At 39.3% G+C, this 9,632-nt stretch overlaps 1 protein-coding gene across 4 annotated transcripts in view; it reads right to left on the bottom strand.

Moving 5' to 3' along the window:
* LOC105734446 (zinc finger matrin-type protein 1-like) overlaps positions 1–9,632 on the bottom strand; it is a 407,528-nt gene that overhangs the window by 87,500 nt on the left and 310,396 nt on the right. For all 4 annotated transcript variants that reach the window (XM_064364131.1, XM_064364129.1, XM_064364132.1 and 1 more), the window contains one exon: positions 1,991–2,075. The gene's annotated coding sequence lies outside the window, so the exon portion shown is untranslated. The remainder of the gene's footprint in view (positions 1–1,990; positions 2,076–9,632) is intronic.

Below are 9,632 nucleotides of genomic sequence, written 5' to 3'. Positions count from 1 at the left end.
CACAGCAGAAAGGGGGCCATGGGAGAGGTGATATTTTATAACACAAAACAGGCAGGACTACTCTGGACAGAAGATAATGCAGACTAGCTTTGCTGGAAATGAGCTGCAAAATACCTTCATTTTCTGCTACAGGGAAACCCTGATAAAATCACAACTGTTAAGGTCATACAGTATATCAGGTGGAATCACAGTCTTTAGAACTCCATTATTAATGCAGACAACCTCACAATCAAAGAGGATGAGAGCACAGTTTCCAGATGCCAATGATTTGATCATATCTTATTGGCTGTTTACATTTAAATAATGTGACTGTATAAATTTAAATAATATGAACCACCAACAGATAGATCCCAGTGAAAAACTGCACCTTCTCTGAGACCCTGAATGTACACTATACAGTGCCTTACAATTTATTTGAGCAGAGCTCATATTTTTTTAAAAAAATGGGGAGGGGGATAAAAAGAGAGAGACTCATTTCTTCTGCCATTATGGAAATAAAAGGACTACCGCTTTAGTTCGTGGCTGGCTGTGCCAAGGAAACATGCAGTTCTCTAACCTCCGGTACAATGTACCCATAAGGTACCAAGCATCAAAGCATATTAAAAGATATTAACTGCATATTTGCTTATGAACAAGATAAAAAGCTGTAGGGCCTCCAGGTTCTCAAGCTGTGAGTGGAACAGCTTTGCAATTTGCCTGCAAAACTGCATTTTGATCTTAATGAATATAAAATGGCTGCCATTAAAAGTAAAACAGATTATTTCGGGTCTTCCAGGGCCCATAGCTCTTTGCTGGCCTTGGAGGGCCACTATGATCTTTCATTAAAATCTCACAGCAGGGCTCCCTTACCAGCAAATCAAGCCTTGCAGTCTAGGAGATTGGCTACATTTAAAAGTAATTTTCAGAAATCTACACAGATTTTCAATTTGGTAATGAAAGCCATAAGAGAATGCAGGCGGCATTTTGTCGAATATTGTTACGGATCCAGCACTTACATTCGTTAGAAATTAAACTGCCCCGTAACTATCACACTGATGGCAGCTTGCCATTTCGGCTGCGTTCTAATCTCCGTTTGTTAATGAGTAGCATGTGCTAATTGTTGTCATCCTTACTGCCGAGCAGTCCTTCCCTAACAAACATATTTTACCTGCTCAGAGGTGGAACCTTCGCTTTGTCACGGACCAGGTTGGAGTGGAGTGTTGACGTTGCAGTTGTTTTGTAAAGGGAGACAACCCAGCATTGTGGGGCAAGGCAAGGGCGAATAGGATCCGAAATTGGGTGTGCTTATATTATTTTAATGCGTCAGTTTGTTTTTCACTCAAGCCTAAGTTTTCTAAAGTCCTGGCGTTGGCAAAATATTAATACTTTTGTGTTACTCCCGAGAGAAGTTTGAGCAAACCCACAAACTCCGAGCACAACTACGGCAAATCAATTGGAATTAAAATGAGCGAGAGGGCCGGGCGCGGTGGCTCACGCCTGTAATCCCAGCACTTTGGGAGGCTGAGGCGAGCGGATCACGAGGTCAGAAGATCGAGACCATCCTGGTCAACATGGTGAAACCCTGTGACTACTAAAAATTAAAGAAAAAATTAGCTGGGCGTGGTGGTGCGTGCCTGTAATCCCAGTTACTCAGGAGGCTGAGGCAGGAGAATCGATTGAACCAGGAAGGCGGAGGTTGCAGTGAGCCGAGATCACACCACTGCACTCCCGCCTCGTGACAGAGCTGGATTCCGTCTCAAAATAAAAATAAATAAATAAATAAGGGGGAGGCTTCAGGTAAGAAGGGATGAACATACCAAGGATCTTCCCCGCTAGCCAGTGAGGGAGGAGAGCACGTCTAAAACCTGACGTGGATGTGGGGCTGCCACTGGCAAAAAGAAAGTTTGATTCTTTGACTCCGTCCTTTGGGTCCTAAAGGCTTGGAGGTGGATGGAGGCCATTGCGTTACTCTCAAGTGGACAGTCCTAAGGGAATAATCATATGGACTCACGATAATGTGGTTCAAGGAAAGCCGGCACCGGAGAAGAGGGAACACTAATAAATTCAGCATCCTGACGTGTGCTGCAGGCAGACATCTGAAGAAAGAAAAGCATATGAAATAATTATGAATAAAACATTATTAAATAGAAGAAAATGTACATAAATGCATTCTAAGACCAAATGGGATTTTTTTTTCCTTTGCATGTTCTCCTACTTGATATAAGAACTGAGGAAAGTTATTTTTCTGAGATCCAAGAAACAAAAATGTCAGATTATGCTTCCCTATCGGAAAATGCATTCAATAAATTTTCTTTACTTGGCAATTCTCTTTACCTGGCACCTTTAGGGCAAAGCACTTCCCTGCACTAAAATGTGACGGGCAACAAGAACTGCTCTCTACATTTTCTCTGACTGGATATGAATTCTTCCCACAGATACAGAAAGAGTCTCCATTTAAAATAACAATTCTTGGCAGACAACGGGCAGCTACAAGACAGCATCTATGCAAAAGAGATGTTTATTTTCAGGGGGCCAGAGAAGGCCTCTTGTGGCTCATGCTTCTCCAAGTACATGAGCAGTTCCTTGGTGCTCCTTGACTGTGTTCCTTTGGTTTCCACAAAGCACCATTTTAATTGGACAGCATGCCTGTGATTTTCAGGGAATGACACCAGAGCGGCTGAAAAGGTGCCACCGCTAATGTGCTTTAGTTTTTGAGGTGAAAACTCAAGCCAATTCCTTGTCTCTGTGGCCTCAGGAAACCAAAGGGAAATAGGTAACAAACAACTTAGTAAGCGGTTTTGAATCTATTCCACCTGTAGTTGCTATTCTAATTGCAGGAAGCATTTTTAAATGCCCAAAGTGACATTACAGGCAATTCTGCTGAATCCTCCTGAATTCAGAAAGTTGAGACTTCTTTTATTTCACCTGTCGTCAGTTGTTCTAATATTCCTCTAAGAGCTTCCAGGTACATTTTGACAACTGTATATTGTAATGTCTCTTGTATCATTATTTTGCCAGGTGCTAAATTGTGGGCAGAGTGAGCGTACATTATCAATTTTGATTCTCAAGTATCAGAATATAACTGCTATTAATATCTCTCTAATTACTAGAGTGTGGGAAAAAACTGCACTTTAGACAATAGAAGTTAATATAATTAGTCTTCAGATAATCAAGTTAAATTTTACTAGTGATATGAAGTACAAGTTTTTATTTGTTTTGTTTCAGAAAGATACTTCTGTGGAAAGAAACATCATCCTTGCCCTATCACTTTTACTTTAGCAATTCCGTTGGGGAATATACATATGCACATATGCACAGACTGATATATTGCATGGAGAAAATTTTTAATTGCCTTAAAGAGAAACATTTACAGTATTGTAACGGGGCATAATAAAAGTTTTCATATAATATTTTTATTACATGATGAACTTCTTTTTCTTTTTTCCCCATCCCTACTTTGGAAATTGCAGATAAGACATTTTTTTGTTTTATGTAACTTTTTTTTTTTTTTTTTTAAACGGAGTTTCGCTCTTGTTACCCAGACTGGAGTGCAATGGCGCGATCTCGGCTCACCACAACCTCCGCCTCCTGGGTTCAGGCAATTCTCCTGCCTCAGCCTCCCAAGTAGCTGGGACTACAGGCACGCGCCACTATGCCCAGCTAATTTTTTTGTATTTTTAGTAGAGACGGGGTTTCACCATGTTGACCAGGATGGTGTCAATCTCTTGACCTCATGATCCACCCGCCTCGGCCTCCCAAAGTGCTGGGATTACAGGCGTGAGCCACCGAGCCCGGCCCAACAATTTTTTAAAGTAAATGTTAAGGCTGAAACAAAATATTTGGGGCAGGTATGTAGTGATGACTTGCAAGTATACATCCGAAATTCACACTTCTTTTACAATTTCATTATTAAATATAGAGCTCTAATTAAGCTTCAGGGCCTACATAAAATTTGCTTTAAAAAAAACTTTAAAAATATTATAGTCTCTTGTTTTGATCAAGTGACATTTTAGTTTTTCTGTTTTGACAAAAAAATTCTAAATGGAACACTAGGCATCATAAACTTGAAATATAGCATTCTAATATATATACATTTCTATTTATTATCACTGAATGGCTCTTGTACAGTCAGCCCCAAAGAGACAAATTTATTTAATTCCAAAAGTTAAGTTGTAAATTTCTTTCAAATTTGTTAGCATTTTTCCACAGAAACAATACTTAAATAGCAGTTTGGTTCCCAGGCTAGCCCATAAAAACCAAGTCTGTCATCATATAGCTGAGCTAAAATCCAAACTGCTTTGGCAGACCTCTGGTTCCAAGAAACAGAAAAACATGAGATGCAAGGTGAGTAAAAAGTGAAATGAGTACATAAGAAACTCATAGAAGGAGGATGTGAAGAGCAGCGTCGTTTCCTTTTCTCCTGTTCAGAGCTTCAGTTTTCCCTCCTCTATGGGTAAGAACCCAAGACCCAGGCCTCGACCCAGAAATCTTTGATCCTCACTACCCCCACAAACTCTACAGCTCCCTGGTCCAAGTCTACACATATCCACCAAGTTTTTAGTACTCCAATCAACCACTTCTCATTTATCTTCGTAGCCCTCTAATCATATTCCAGTTAATTTAACTAGATGTTAGGAGGATGAGGAGTAAAGAAAAGTGAGAGGCAATGGAAACGTCACTTTTCCAGGTAGGCACTTTCTTGGTTTTTAAAAAAGGCAGTTCAGTAATTGAGTGTGTGATCTGTACAACATGCATGTCTAACCCAGGCAGAACACTGGCTAGTGGCAGCATTGCTAGGGACCTACTGTCATCACTGCCACCACACACAATCCTGTAGCAGAAGTCTACCTTGTAACAAGGAACAGCAAATTGCTTATAACGGGAGCTGTGACAGGAAGAATGCATGTTGATATCTAGGAGTTAGGACCACGGAAGATGCTACTGAATTTTTCTGTGATATTTGTCCTGCTGTCTGAGGCCCTCAATACTGTGCATGCTGCAAATTCAGGAGAGCCTTCTATCTTGAGAAGAAGGTAAATACACTTGATGAGTGCCATTCTATGGTTTCAGCTTATTAGAAAGGATGAAGGGCTCATAAATGACATTAAAAAAATAGAACCCAACAAGAAACATAGAAGAAAAAAATATTGCTGAAGAAGCAAAGAAAATTTGAATCCAGTATCAAGAAGGTTAAAACACATTTTAGACTGGTGGGGTAATGCACCCGATATCATCTACCTCCATGGATGATGACTAGTGAATTCCTATAAGGGCACTGACAACCTCCCTCTCATTCCGTACAGAAGAAAAAGAATTTTCAGGATAGTCACATTGGAACAGTTTTATCATCTTCTCCAAAAAGGCAGAGGAGAGAGGGTGTGGTTGGCTCCCTGCCAAGGCATTCATGAGTTCATGTTTAGATGTTATGAGACTAAAGGGAATGAATGGTTTTCCTGGGATATATATACAAAATGTGTGGAAAAGTTCCACTGTCTTCTGTGATTATATGCGATAATCAATACTGTCTTCAGGAGATGTAGTCACTGTCCCTCTAGAGGCATGAAGAAAAATGAAGAAGCTGAAGGGCACAAGCATACAGGTGTTAGAGGTATGGTAACAGCTAAGCTCCTCGACAAAGAAAATCCTTGCCCCTTTAAAGGCTTGCAATTCTAGAAATCACATGTGAAAGGGTCTTGATCCATGAAGTAGGCATCGGGTATGTGATTAGGTGGGGATTTGATCATGTTTAAAAAAAAACAATGCCTTCTGAGGAGTGCCACTAAGGGTGGTGCCCAGGTCTGCCAGCCTTTACTTCTCCTATTGAAATGCAATGTAGACGTCTGGGGGAAGGGCTCGTAGAAGTTTAAGAGGATTAAGGGTCGCTTTCCTCAATGCCAGGTCTTTGGATAATAACTCTTTCAACCAATGGCCAATCAGAAAATCTCTGAATCCACCTATGACCTGGAAGCCCCCATTTTCAGTTGTCCCACCTTTCTGGACCCATCCAATGTACATCTTACATATATTGATTGATGTCATGTCTCCCTAAAATGTATAAAACCAAGTTGTAGTCTGACCACCTTGGGCACATATGCTCAGAGTCTCCTGAGGGCTGTGTCACAGGCCATTGGTCACTCATGTTTGGCTCAGAATAAACCTCTTCAAATACTTTAAAAAAAAAAAAAAAAAAAAAGAACACAAGGAGGCTTTGGGAAATATCTAGGTAGTACAAAAGAAAATCTGTTTTTCCACACCGTGGTTCTTGATAGTAGAAACAGAGTCATCTGCAAAGACAGAAGTGGCTCTTTGAAGACTGGCAGCAATGCATGTGGCCAAAAATACCAAGGCCAAGCAAACTATACTTAAACTTCAAGCCAAAAAGGCACAAAATCTAAATAACGCTTTCAAATCTGGCATTAGATGACATCTTTAGGTATGATTTGGAGAACATTAAATTGTAAATAAGTTGGCCAGGATTTTGCAGAAGAAAACACAAGAAAGATGGGCAGGACCAATGTATTTGTCCTGTATGTTCATATATGACAATTATCAGAGTAAGAATAATAAAATGTGCCAGGTGCAGTATCCCACACCTTTAATCCCAGCACTTTGGGAGGCCGAGGCAGGTGGATCACCTGAGGTCGGGAGTTGGAGACCACACTGACCAACATGGAGAAACCCCATCTCTACTAAAAACACAAAATTAGCCAGGCGTGGTGGTGCATGCCTGGAATCCCAGCTACTTGTGAGGCTAAGGCAGGAGAATCACTTGAACCCAGGAAGCAGAGGTTGCAGTAAGTTGAGATAGCATCATGCACTCCAGACTGGGCAACAAGAGTGACACTCTGTCTCAAAAAAAAAAAAATAATAATAATAATAATAATAATAATACAATGAATATGTAAATTTAATACAAAAAGCTAAATATGATCCTGGACTTATATAGAGTCTTTGTCAGGTGTGGGCGTCTTTTCTGGTAGTGCTCTCCAAATCCTATATGGTCCTTCCCAGTTTCCTTATTTCCAATCTATTATAGACCAGTACTTCTGTACAATGCAAGAAGACTAAATTGCTAGAAAAAAGATTATAAAAAGATATGCAATATTGAATCCTCAATTTTTATTATTAGATTTAACATACAGTTATTTTTGTCAATTGCTTTAAAAGTTCCTACATGCTAACTCTACATTTCTGCACTTATATTTCTGCAAACCAATCATAAACAGCTCACAGACCTGCACTGCTCTATGAGTCACATTTTAAATGACTCCAAAAGTGTTTATCACAAGGATGTGGCTTTTGTACTGTATATATAGGAAGAATGGACATGAATGGCCCTAATGAGGGCATATGCTAGAATACATGTAGGACAGGTTAAAAGGAGAGTAAAGCTAAAGTGGTATTGTTTCAGAAAAGGGATGACTATCCTCCTCAGGCCTCCCTAATGCAAATTACAAAACTAATACAGAGCCAAGTTAAATGATTGACAGGGAACTTGTCTCCTAAACATCTGTCAGAAGTCTCTTTCAAATGAAGACCCTCTGATAAGTTCTTGACCTGCCTTCTGCCACTTGCATTCCTTTAGAAGGTTGAGAGATCAATTGGGAGAATTTTTACATGAATTTAATTTTGAACAAGGAGTAAGATTTGGTTAGTGAATTAAAAGTGATGAGCAACTTGGAAGGAAATGACATGTCATCTTCCAGTTTGTTATTTTCACAGAAAACTAATTCTGGACAGAGGCATTTATCCTAGAGTTTAGAAAAACAGTCATCAGAATAGAGAAAATGTAGAGATGATTTCATGACTAAATAATTTTAAAGGGAAAATAAGACTATTTTTAAAATTCAGACAAACTAATCACAGATTATGCCAAAAAGATATAACATGAAAGGGACATTTTTTTCCTCTTTTTAAAGCTATTGAATGCAGAATATAAAAGAACATATATCCAAAATGGAAGGCTGAAAACATGATGGGTAACCAAAATAAAAAAGTGACATAAGAATATTGTCAGGAGGGTTAAAGCTTGACTTTAGACTGAAAAAGTGCCAAGGACAACAGAAAGCTATTTTAAGCTCTGTTTGTAAAGAAGAACAAAGGGATAGGTACACTGATTGGGGCACACTGCAAAATGTTAACAGATGTCACAGAGAAAACAGAACTATTCAACTCCTATTTTGATTCTATGGTCTCTATCAGGAAGAATGATCTTCAAACCCAAGAGGGCAGATCGAACACAGTTAAGAGTGAACTGAGGCCCAATATAAGTCAAGACATACTAAAGTATAACCTAGTTGCTTCAGATGAGTTCAAGGCACCAGGCCAGACAAGTTATCTCTCAGGTTACTGAAAGAACTAAAAAATGGTCTAGATGGGATTGTGGAAACCCTCCCAGTAATTTTTTAGAATCCCAGTCTAATTATGGTTGATCAGGGATTAGTGTGGGCTATAGAAAGAAAAGTTTTCAATTTTCAGAATCAAAAAAACGATCCAGAACATATCCTGAGCAAAATTCTGGATGAATTATAAAGCATGGATCGTTTGTGCTTAAAGAAGTGTCAATCACCTTAAGTGAGCAAAGGTCTATTCAGGATTATACCAATTTCTCTCTCCCTCCCATCTTTCCCAACCTCGCTCCCTTTCTTCATTCCTTTCTTTTTTTTTTTTTTCCCTTTTGCTCCCTGTTTTATAGAATGACTAGCCAAATAGTTTGGGAGAATGGCTTTCAGTTTCATCAAGATATTTAATACATTATTGCATAACATATTGGTGGACCAAAAAAAAAAAAAAGACTTATGTAATTAGGGTGACTGAAACTTGGTTAAATAAATGTTCCCAAAGAACACTCGTTAATTAATTGGAGGCAATATGGAGAGTTCCCTAGTGTTTTGTGCCCTTTCAACTTTATTTTACCCCTTTGTTCTTTTCTTTGTTCTTTCTCTTTTTGTATATAGCCTTACTGTAGGACTTGCATATTCCAACAGAGTATATGCTCTAGTGTTTGTCTCAGTTACACTCCAAAAATAAGTATTTGGTGCCCACTATGTATGAATCAGATGGGCTGGCAATGTGAGCTGCATCAGATCCAATATTTTCATTTAAGTAACTCATAGTTTAATGGGGGAAAACAACGTAAATAACGGAGTAAGTCAACAGACACAATACAATGTAATAAAGAAACATATAGGCATTTGTTTGTGTCACAATGTTGTTTGTTTTTTTTCCTAAGCATTATGCTAAGGGCTCTACATATTTCATCAAATCCTCTCAGAAACAGTATGAGATAACTTTGATTATCCCAGGAGTATTGGTGAACAAGACCAGGGCTCAGAGAGATCAGTTAAGGCCCAGATCAAACCTTGAAGTATGATATGGAGCAAGAATTCAAAGACAGGTCCATTGTATTCCCAAGTGTATGTGCTATCATACCCTTCTACAAAAGTAACTGAGTAAAGATGAGGGCAGGCCAGTGTCTAGCAATGGGTGGGGTGCCCTGATTATCTGGAGATGGAATGCCATCCCAAGAACATCATCAGGAAAGGTAAAGAAGCCTAGCTTGCCACAGACATAGATGCTAACTACTGAGGTTGTCAGAGCATTGAGAAACTTCAGACAGAAAGACTGACATGTGCCACACTGAAGAGGCTTGA

The sequence above is a fragment of the Aotus nancymaae genome, unplaced genomic scaffold (assembly GCF_030222135.1).
Source record: "Aotus nancymaae isolate 86718 unplaced genomic scaffold, 86718_ANA_hifiasm-v0.15.2.pri h1tg000057l, whole genome shotgun sequence".
Lineage (NCBI taxonomy): Eukaryota > Metazoa > Chordata > Mammalia > Primates > Aotidae > Aotus > Aotus nancymaae.
The sequence above is the reverse complement of the archived record's forward strand: the minus strand, read 5'-3'. Positions and strand labels throughout refer to the sequence as shown.